General features: G+C 52.0%; 1 protein-coding gene across 1 annotated transcript in view; it reads right to left on the bottom strand.

The window, feature by feature from the left end:
• Positions 1–9796, bottom strand: part of LRFN2 (leucine rich repeat and fibronectin type III domain containing 2) — a 200052-nt gene extending 190256 nt beyond the window's left edge. The window contains exon 1 of the mRNA XM_043450946.1: positions 9383–9796. The gene's annotated coding sequence lies outside the window, so the exon portion shown is untranslated. The remainder of the gene's footprint in view (positions 1–9382) is intronic.
• Between the last annotated feature and the right edge of the window lie 464 nt (positions 9797–10260).

The following is a 10260-nucleotide window of genomic DNA, read 5'->3' on the forward strand; positions in this document are numbered from 1 at the left end:
GACACTACTGAGACGACTTAGCATGCATGGGATGGAGGGGGCACTTTAGAACAAGTCAAAGGAAACCTCACTGTCACACTGGCAGCAAAGTACAGAACTTTGCTCAAGAGGTGGGGTGCACTGAGACCATGAAAGTGGTTCCAGCAAATCATGACTCCCATACCTTGACCCTTAAGAAGCGTCATGAGAAACGGCTGCGAGAAGGCTTCCTCTACAGCATGAGGACAGACACCGCCCAATCCTCTCCCACACTCTATCTCGGTGGAAATGAGGCAGAAGCGGGGCTAGAACGCGCAGGGGACTGACCTAGCATGGGATTTCTCAGTTGTGGGAGGTGTGATATGAATCAAAGCTCCGGAGAGCAGACTGACAGATCACCAAACAGCCACACAAGAGCACATGCAGGTTGCACATGTGCCCTGGCAGAGACAGGGCTCCAGTGTGGCTCCCTCACCCAGGGTGACCCATCGGTAAGTTCCTGACCAGGTCCCCCAGCACCCCAGAGAGTCCCCTGCAACTTGGTGTCTGGCGCTGTATGAGGACCTCTAACCTCTAACCTTTGATTTCCGTGTCTCCGGGTCATCCATCTTTCCTCCCTTCTGCCCCAAGAGGACTTATCTGGGTATTACAGAGGCTTCAATGGGGCAGGGGAAGGGAAACTGAAGGGAAGGATCAACTTGCCCACCCAGGAATCCTCAATACCTTTTTAGATTGACTAGGCCTCATCTTATGGCCCTTATTGGGCATTTCCAGGGCTTTCCAGGAGCTCAGGTCAAGCATGCCTACACCTCCATTGTTGTCCTCCAGGGGGCCCCCACATCTCTTTCTCATCAGCTGCTGCTGCTGCTGCTAAGTCGCTTCAGTCGTGTCAGACTCTGTGCGACCCCATAGACGGCAGCCCACCAGGCTCTGCCCTCCCTGGGATTCTCCAGGCAAGAACACTGGAGTGGGTTGCCATTTCCTTCTCCAATGCATGAAAGTGAAAAGTGAAAGTGAAGTCGCTCAGTCGTGTCTGACTCCGCAACCCCACGGACTGCAGCCTACCAGGCTGCTCCGTCCATGGGATTTACCAGGCAAGAGTACTGGAGTGGGGTGCTATTGCCTCATCAGCTACTGAGACGCAAGCTGGAGCCTAAACTTTGCTTCCCACCCAATCTCCTCCAAGTCCTGCAGGCTGAGTGACCCTATGTCAGTCATTTGGGGGACCAGAGGGAGTCATGTAACAGCAAGACCTAGTTTACAACTAGTCTGAAGTAGGAGTCTGCACAGACTCCCAATATTAGTTGGGGATCATAGTAAATCCCCACCCCCAGCTATTTTGACTAAAGCTGCCTTGATAGTAGAACAGATCAGGAAGGGTAACTAGGAAAGATGGGGCTAGCTTTAGGGAAAAGGAGTAGAAAGTGAGTCTTAGGGAGGGAAGGTGGAAGAACCAAACAGATTTTTGCATTTCTGTGAAGTGTATCAGAGACCTAAGTTAAGACGAAAGGGAAGACCTTCCCGTTTTGGCCTTAGACAGAAGAAGAGGGTGTTTAGGGGAGATGACCCAGGAGGGAAATACAGAGGGAAAAGGGGTTAAGACAGACATAGCATCTCACTTTTCTTGTTGTGTCTGCTGTGAATGAGTTAATGCAGGGTTTGCCCATAATACAGTTGTTCTAGTATCCAGGACTCCCACAGATGCTAAAATCCAGAGGCTCTAATCTCTTTATAAAATGGCATAGTACTTGCACATAACCTGTACACATCTTCCCATATACTTTACTTTTTTAACTTTTTTTATTTTGTACTGGAGTATAGCCTCTTGATGAAAGTTAAAGAGGAGAGTGAAAAAGTTGGCTTAAAGCTCAACATTCAGAAAACTAAGATCATGGCATCTGGTCCCATCACTTCGTGGCAAATAGATGGGGAAACAGTGGAAACAGTGAGACACTTTATTTTGGGGGGCTCCAAAATCACTGCAGATGGTGATTGCAGCCATGAAATTAAAAGACATTTACTCCTTGGAAGGAAAGTTATGACCAACCTAGATAGCATATTAAAAAGCAGAGACATTACTTTGCCAACAAAGGTCCATTTAGTCAAGGCTATGGTTTTTCCAGTGGTCATGTATGGATGTGAGAGTCGGACTGTGAAGAAAGCTGAGTGCTGAAGAATTGATGCTTTTGAACTGTGGTGTTGAAGAAGACTCTTGAGAGTCCCTTGGATTGCAAGGAGATCCAACCAGTCCATCCTCAGGAGATCAGTCCTGGGTGTTCATTGGAAGGACTGATGCTGAAGCTGAAACTCCAATACTTTGGCCACCTCATGCGAAGAGCTGACTCACTGGAAAAGACCCTGATGCTGGGAGGGATTGGGGGCAGGAGGAGAAGGGGATGACAGAGGATGAGATGGCTGGATGGCATCACCAATTCGATGCACATGAGTTTGAGTAAACTCTGGGAGTTGGTGATGGACAGGGAGGCCTGGCGTGCTGTGATTCATGGGGTCACAAAGAGTCGGACACGACTGAGCAACTGAACTGAATTGAACTGAGAGCCGATTAACAATGTTGTGATAGTTTCAGGTGAATAGGGAAGAGACTCAGCCATACATATTCACTTATCCATTCTCCTCCAAACTCCCCGCCCATCCAGGCTGCCACATAACACTGAGCAGAATTCCATATGCTATGCAGTAGGTCCTTGTTGGTTATCCATTTTAAATATAGTTGTGTGTACATGTCCATCCCAAACTCCATAACTACCCTTCCCCCCCATCCTTCCCCCTGTTCCCCCCCACAACCATAAATTCATTCTCTAAATCTGTGCCTCCCACATACTTCAAAATCTTCCCTAGATTACTTATAATACTGACTACAATGTAAATGCTATGTAAATCAATGTAAATGCTACATAAATAGTTGCCAGTACATGGCAAATTCAAGTGTTGCTTTTTAGAACTTTCTGGGATTTGTCTTTTTCTGAAAACTTTTGATTGCATCCACAGATAAAGAACCCACAGATAAGGAGGGTCGATTGTAAATGCATTGAGTACTAAAGAGTCCAACTTTGGGATTTTGCAGTCTCTCATGTTTCAGGATTACCCTGTATACATAGGACTGTGACAAGGAGTCCCAGGCTCTATGCAGACAACTCCAAGCATACTGATAATTACAAGAGCTCAGTTTTGCTCTTTAACCCAGTTTGACCCTGTTTAACACCTAAGCCTTGTGCCTACAGTTCCAGTCTGCCTCTTGGGTTGGTCTGGTGCCCATTAACCTTGGCCCTTGGGGATATTCAAGAAAGCAGACCTAGATCTGTCCAAATCAGGCGCATGGCCTTCTGTTGCTCAGGAGCAAAGCCACACACAGCCTTGCATCTCCTCCACGGGACCCCCACACCTTCTACACACCGTGCAACCACAGTGCAAGGAATCGCGGAGAAAAAAACCAGGAGTGATGGGTTACAACACGGGCAAACAGTGTCATTGTTTAAACGTGCTTGGTGCATTAGGACTCAGCTTAACAAGCCATTTGACCCAGCACATAGTTGCCTCTGGCTTCTCACTCCTTTTCCTTTGACCTTCTGTTCACAGACTTGCCTTGTTTTCCAGGATCAAGCCTGCCCTTACCCCCCATTTCAATAAAATGGAGATTCCTGTTCAGGAGGTTTGGGATTTTGCATCCACCCAGCCTGCTTCTGGGTGATGCTGATGCTCCTGGTCCATGGACCACACTCCAGGCAGTGACTTGCCAGTGTGGATCTGTCCTCACCATCTCCTGGATTCTCCTTGCCTCAAATCTACCTCCTTTTCTAATCCTAGCCGGTTAGTCCTAAAACATGCATTCTCAGTGGTGGCAACAGCGCCCCCAAGGGGGCAAAAATTTGTTATTGGGAGCAGCTTACTCTTTTTGTATACAAAGAACAGCGATACCTAATACAGTACATAAACAGATATATAGTATATATTAAAATTTAATGGGAGTGAAATTATAAGAAATAGTGTCTTAAAAGTTTTCATCAAGAGGGCAATAATTAAAGAAAAGTTGAGACACACGGGCTGAAGGCTAACTCCCTTCACCCTCTCTGGTGCCAAATCTCCAATAATGGCACCTAGTTGCAAAAGTAAATGATATGACATGATATGAAATGACATCAGTGTGTCCCTTCCCTGCTGCCTGCCCCGATCCCCCCCGAGCTGTCTAGACCAAAGGCCCTTCTTCTGCAGGTTCTGCATCCCTTTTCCCAGAAGGAACAGTGTCCGCCTGCCTCACCTATTATATTATTGGGGAACTCCAGTCCCACACGAAACGGATACATTAAAGCCTACCTGTAATGCCCTCACGCGTGTGTGTGTGCTAAGTCTCTTCAGTCGTGTCCGACTCTTTGAGACCCCGTGGACTGTAGCCCACCGGGCTCCTCTGTCCATGAGGATTCTCCAGGCAAGAATACTGGAGTGGGTTGCCATGCCCTCCTCCAGGGGATCTTCCCAACACAGGGATTGAACCCACATCTCTTAAGTCACCTGCATTGGCAGGTGGGCCCTTTACAACTAGCACCACCTGGGAAGCCCCAGTGCCCTCATACCTGGGCAGTACTGCCTTTGAGAGTTTAGTTACTTGATCTAAAATCAGGAAGGGGTCACAAATATATCCTGAGTGCTAAAGGGCTTGCTCAAGGCTGAAGCACACTCACATGGGCCTGACCTGACATCCTCCTTCGGAAGTCAACACCAGCATCCTGACGGGATCAGTAAAGGAACCAGGCCTCGGGGGGCCCCACCCAAGTCACACACACGGTAGGGTCGGGACCCCTAACTCACAGTCCAGTGTTCAGCCTACCATCTTCCATCCGGTCCAGAAGGACAATGCAGACTATCTGATGGGAATTTTTGAACAGATGTGTATGAGCCAGAATGGCAGGCAGGGAAGCCCCCGAGAAGACCGAACCCCCCAGGGCTCTGTGATGAAGGCTCTGAAGTCACCTCATCAGCCAGGCCAGGAGGCCAGCAGAGCACACACAGGGGCCGATCCATGCTGATCCTACTGATCCTCCCCTGGGGACAGGGGCAGTACAGAGGGGTTAAGAGTGTGGGTGTTGATCCAGACAGACGTGAGAACTCAGTGACAGCTCTGCCACTAACCAACTAATTGGCAGGCACCCAGCTTCTCTGAACCTCTGTTTCCCCGTCTATAAAGTGGAGGTACCAACAGTGATCATTTCACAGGATTGGGAGAATTCAATGAGAAAAAATGTGAAGCTCTTAGCACTGTGCCTGGTACATAATAAACAAACAGGAAATTGTTCGAAGGAGCTGGTCTTGATAGCCTAAGAAATTCTCAGAATATCCATTCTACTTTCCACACCTGAAACTCCCAAATTCCCAGTGACCTCTGAGAATTTATAAGACAAAATCTAACTTCTATGAAGTTTAATGGGCTTTTGCCCATAAATCTTCATCTCCTCCAAGAAGCCCTCTTGATTGCCCTCACCCTGAGCATACCCAACACGGCTCTTTCCCTTGGTCCTCATCTCCAGACCTGACTTCCTGCTCCCTGAATATACCTTTCCTTAGGCCCAGCCATGATGGTTAGACTAGTCCTCCAACCCTGTTCTGGTAACTCATTAGTCAGATCCCACTAAATACATGTCTGGGCCCGAGCCCCTCTTCCTGACTGGGTGGACCACCCAACTCCACAAATGGGGCCCAGGTCCAATCACAGGCCCTGTAGAGGCCCCAGCAGAGCTATGTCCATTCACTTAGACACCAGCCCTGTGAGGCCACTCTTGGGGCAGCAAGAGGTGGAGCCAGGGAAGGAAGGGCAGAGGCCAAATTCTGGGAGAGATTTCACACTCCAGCTTGAGATAGGAAAGCGTGACAGATGATACTTGTAAAACACAGAGTTGGAGCATCCTGAGCAAATGTGCATGGCTGTAAAAACCCACAGCAAACAAGAGGCAGGGAGAGAAGCAGGTGCCACAGCCCCAGAGGTGAAATCTGCTCCTCGAATATCAATTCTCCAAGTTTTCTTGGAGGGTTTCCTGGAGTCTTTTAATGACCCGCTTACGTACGATGGCATCAAACCCTCCTGGCAGTTGTATGCAGGGGAGGCTGGGGACACGCTCCTCCAGGTCTCTGAGGGCCCCTCCCCCTCTCTGAAACTTCCCCCTCCAACCAAACACTCCCCAGATCTGTAAGGGGGTTGGGGAGCATTGGGACAAACATGGGGCCATACACAACTGCAAGGCACATGCTGTTATTTCCAGTCAGCAGACGAGAGCACAGAGGCTCCAGCGGTTAACACAGATGTGGCAGAGCTAGAATTCCAACCCAGGCCTTCCAAGCGCAGGTTCCATTCCACTCCAGGCACATCTTGCTTTACTGTGCTTCATTTGATTGCCCTTCATAGATACTGTGTTTCTCTGCAAATTGAAGGTTTGCGGCAACAACCTTGCATCGAGCAAGTATATTGGGGCCATTTTACCGACAGCATTTGCCCACTTCGTGTCTCTGTGTCATACTTTGGTAATTCTTGCAGTATTTCAAACATTTTCATTTTTATTATGTTTGCTATGGTGACTGGTGATCTGTGATCAGTGATCTGTAATCATTTCTTTGATGTTACTACTATGACTTTCTGAAAGCTTACAAAATGGTTAGAATTTTTAGCAATAAAGTCCTTTTAAATTAAGATATTACATTGGTCTGCTTTTTTTTAGATATAATGCTCTTATGCACTTCATAGACTACAGTATCATGTAAATATAACTTTGATATGCACTGGGAAGCCAAAAATTCATGACTCACTTTATTACGATATTTGCTTTATTGTAGTGGTTTGGAACAGAATTGCAATATCTCCAAGGTATGCCTGCATATGACAACTCTATACCTTCAAATAAACTGTGCTCAAAAACTACAACTAAACTTCAAATAAACTGCTCAGAAACTGTGCTAAGGTTCCAACTATGCTCAAAATAAAATTGCAAGACACCCCAATACTTCTTGCTTCTGTCCAGGGTCCTGTTACATTTGGCTGTCTCTTGCTGGCTTCTGCTCTGTGTCTCTGCTCTCAGTCTAGAAGCCTCCCCCATCAGAACGGGGAACCAGGCCCCAGATGCCAGTACTGTGCTCATCTCCAGCCTGGGACAGGGGACTTTCTGAAGGAGAACTGCTCCATCTCACAGGCTGGACAGACTTGACTTGACCTGACACCAGAGGCCAGAACCCCCTGGATCCTTGATTTTATTTCAGAACGGCAGGCAAGACACAAAGGCGATTTTCACTGTAGCCAACCCAGGGCCTGGGTGGCCAAAAGGCTGCTGGCTTCTCCCAGTGGCCCCACCCACCTTATCTGCATTTCCCACCCCTTCCACCCTCCCTCTCCTCCTAGGTCTCTCCTCCTCCGTCTCGCCTCCCGAAAGCTTCCTGCTCACCCTCTCTCAGGCCAGGACTCCCCAGCGTCTCAGATTTCAGGGCCTGGGAAAGAAAGTGGCACCTCAGAGAAGGCGGCGGCGGGCACCCAGTCCAACCCGACAGGGGATGAAGCTGGGAGCCGACCTCCCAGAGAAGCATCGCCAGAGGCTGAAACCGAAATGCCAAGTTAGCTGTTTGTATCCCCCAGGGCCAGGGTAGGAAGATACGTAATTACATTCCTGAACAGGAATTAGACCAGAAACTCTAAATTGAGGACTGGGCAGAGGGCTTGAGCAGAAGCAGGGGAGGAGCTGGAGGACAGAGACGGAACTCGGCACCCCTAGCCCGAGTCAGAAGGGAGAGACGACATCCCAGCGTCAGCAGATGGGCCCAGGCAGCTGGTGTGGTCTGCGGAGGCTGCCGGCAGGCCCTCTCGAGCTTCCCCATCCTCTCTGCAGGACCCTGACCCCCTTCAGCCTCCAAAGTACTGCACGAGCGAGGCCACAGCTGGCTGGGCTCTGCTGTACGTGGCTGAGTAAAGCTCTTCGCAGAGGAGAGCGATCAGCCCAGGACACAACCCTAAGACCCGGGATCTGAGCTCCCAGTCTCCCCACAATCCCCCCATCCGTGCTCCCAGTCTCCCCACAAGCCCTGAGTTCCAAGACGGCCCCCACCCTCGTACAACAGCCCAACAAGAACCTCTCAGCCTGGTCCCAGGGAACTTCACAGCTCAGAGACAGGCAGTCTCCTGCCTAGCTCTGCTCCTCCCCAGCCATGGGGCTTGGGGGGGGGGTCAATTTCTTGAAGCCGCCCTGCTCCCACGGCCCCTCAAGGCCAATCAGCCCTTTGCAGCCACAGAGGACCCCCTCCCTGACACATGCATGCACACACATACACACACACACACACACACACTTCACTGTCGTGAAGGCAGAGGTCAGCATCTACAGCCATGCCTGTAACACCAGCTCACGGTGCAGGCTCCGCCAAGCTCCCGCTACCCGCAGGTATCTGCCTGTCTGTGGCATCTCAGCAGGCACTTGGTGCTGGCCTGGATCAGTCCCTCTGCAATCCCCGCTCAGGCTCCCTCCTGTTTCCCTTTCAGGTTCTGGCTTTCAGGAGCTCTGTCTCCCTGGAACTCACTGCCTATGTCCTTTGTACTGGGGTGATGCAAAGATGGGTAGGACACCTCCCTGCCGTCCCCTCGGGTCTGTGCAGAGCGAGGCACTGCTGGCACTGACTGCCCACTACTCTCCCTCCTCCCTGCCCAGGCCAACCTTAGAATCCTAGAACCAGGGCAGGGCTGGCGGGAGACAGACCTATCAACCAGGCACAGCTAATACCACTTTCCATATTGCTTCATCATGCCATTCTGATGCCCCAAGCTGCACACACACCATCTCCCCAATCTCCCTGCCTTCTACCTGAAGACAGGAGAGGGTCCCTGGGGTTGCCCTACATGCCTGCCTCCCTGAACTGCAATGAAGCCTTCCTTCCCTCCATCAGCACTGAGTCAACTCCTCCACACCCGGCTTTACCCACCCCACCCAGCCCCCAGAGCGCAGGGAGCCCTGGCGTCCGACCCAGCCCCCAGCAACCGCTCCAGCCAGGCTTCGCCTGTGGGGAGATGCAACAGAGTGGTCTGGCGGCAAAGTTCTCCTGCTGTTTCAACGTTTCTGTCTACCTGCAGCTCCTGTCTCTCCCTCCTGCTCTCTGGCCTCAAACGGAACTCGCTCTCCCCGCTCCTCGCCAGAGTTTCACCTCCACGATCAAAAAGAAAGAAAGAAATGAAAAGGAAACCTCCCGCGATAACGACGGGCGAAAAGAGAAGGGAGTATCCGCAGGGCTGCTCGGGTGAGAGAGCCCTCAAGTGAAAAGAGAAAGGGATGCAAAGTTCCCAGCTCCCCCGGGCGCGTTCAGCCCCGCGCCAAGCTCCCGCAGACACCCGATCGCTGAGACGCGGGAGGCCGTGGCGACCACTCACCTGGGCGAGGCAGCATCTACCTCCGGCTGGGAGGCACCGAGGCCGGTTCCGCGGGGCGCCCGGGCTCCCCGGCTCGGCCACGCATCCTTCCCCGCCCGAGACAGGCTCGAGCTAAGCCCTCCGGCTCCGGCGAACACAGGCAGATGGTGGCCTCGGATGTCCACGCGGGGAGAGCCCTGAGAGGCTTATTCAGTTATATCCACGGCATTTAGCATGAAGAAAGAAAGAAAAAGCACAACTTGTTCTCTTCCAGATTAAAAAAATAATAATAATAACATAATCTCTCCCTAGGAGGACGGCGGCAGGATTTTCCAAATCGAAGAACCCCGGGCATCCCCAGGAACCTCGGGCATCTTGGAATGTGGGGCGTCTTCAAGTTCAGACGAGCCAGCCGGTTGTGCGTGTGAGTGTGTGTGTGTGTGTGTGTGTGTGTGTGAGAGAGAGAACGAGCCAGGCACTCACACCCACACGCACACAAACACACTCCCCCGCACGCCCCGCATGCACACTGCCCCCCCACGCGCGCGCGCACACACGCGCGCCCCCGTCACACATACACACACACGCACGGCGATCGCACGCATGGAGCAAGGAGGGAGCCGGCGGGCTGCGGCGGCCGCCGAGAGCCGGCGGCGGAGAGAGCCCAGCGGCCGGAGGCGCCCGGAACCCGGGCCCGTGCGCGCCGTCCCCGCCGAGCCCCCAGGCGAGGCCGCCCCCAGCGGCGGCCGGCGGAGCTGCAGGAGCCGGGAGCCGGCCTCGGGCCCGCCGCGCGGCGCACCCCTTTCCTTCCCACACGGCCGCCGGAACTGGAGGGCTCGCGGTCCCCGCCGGGGTGGCGCGAGGGCAGCTGCTGGCTAGCGGTGCTCGCCCGGAAGGGC

This window comes from Cervus canadensis, chromosome 28 (genome assembly GCF_019320065.1).
Source record: "Cervus canadensis isolate Bull #8, Minnesota chromosome 28, ASM1932006v1, whole genome shotgun sequence".
Taxonomy (NCBI): Eukaryota; Metazoa; Chordata; class Mammalia; order Artiodactyla; family Cervidae; genus Cervus; species Cervus canadensis.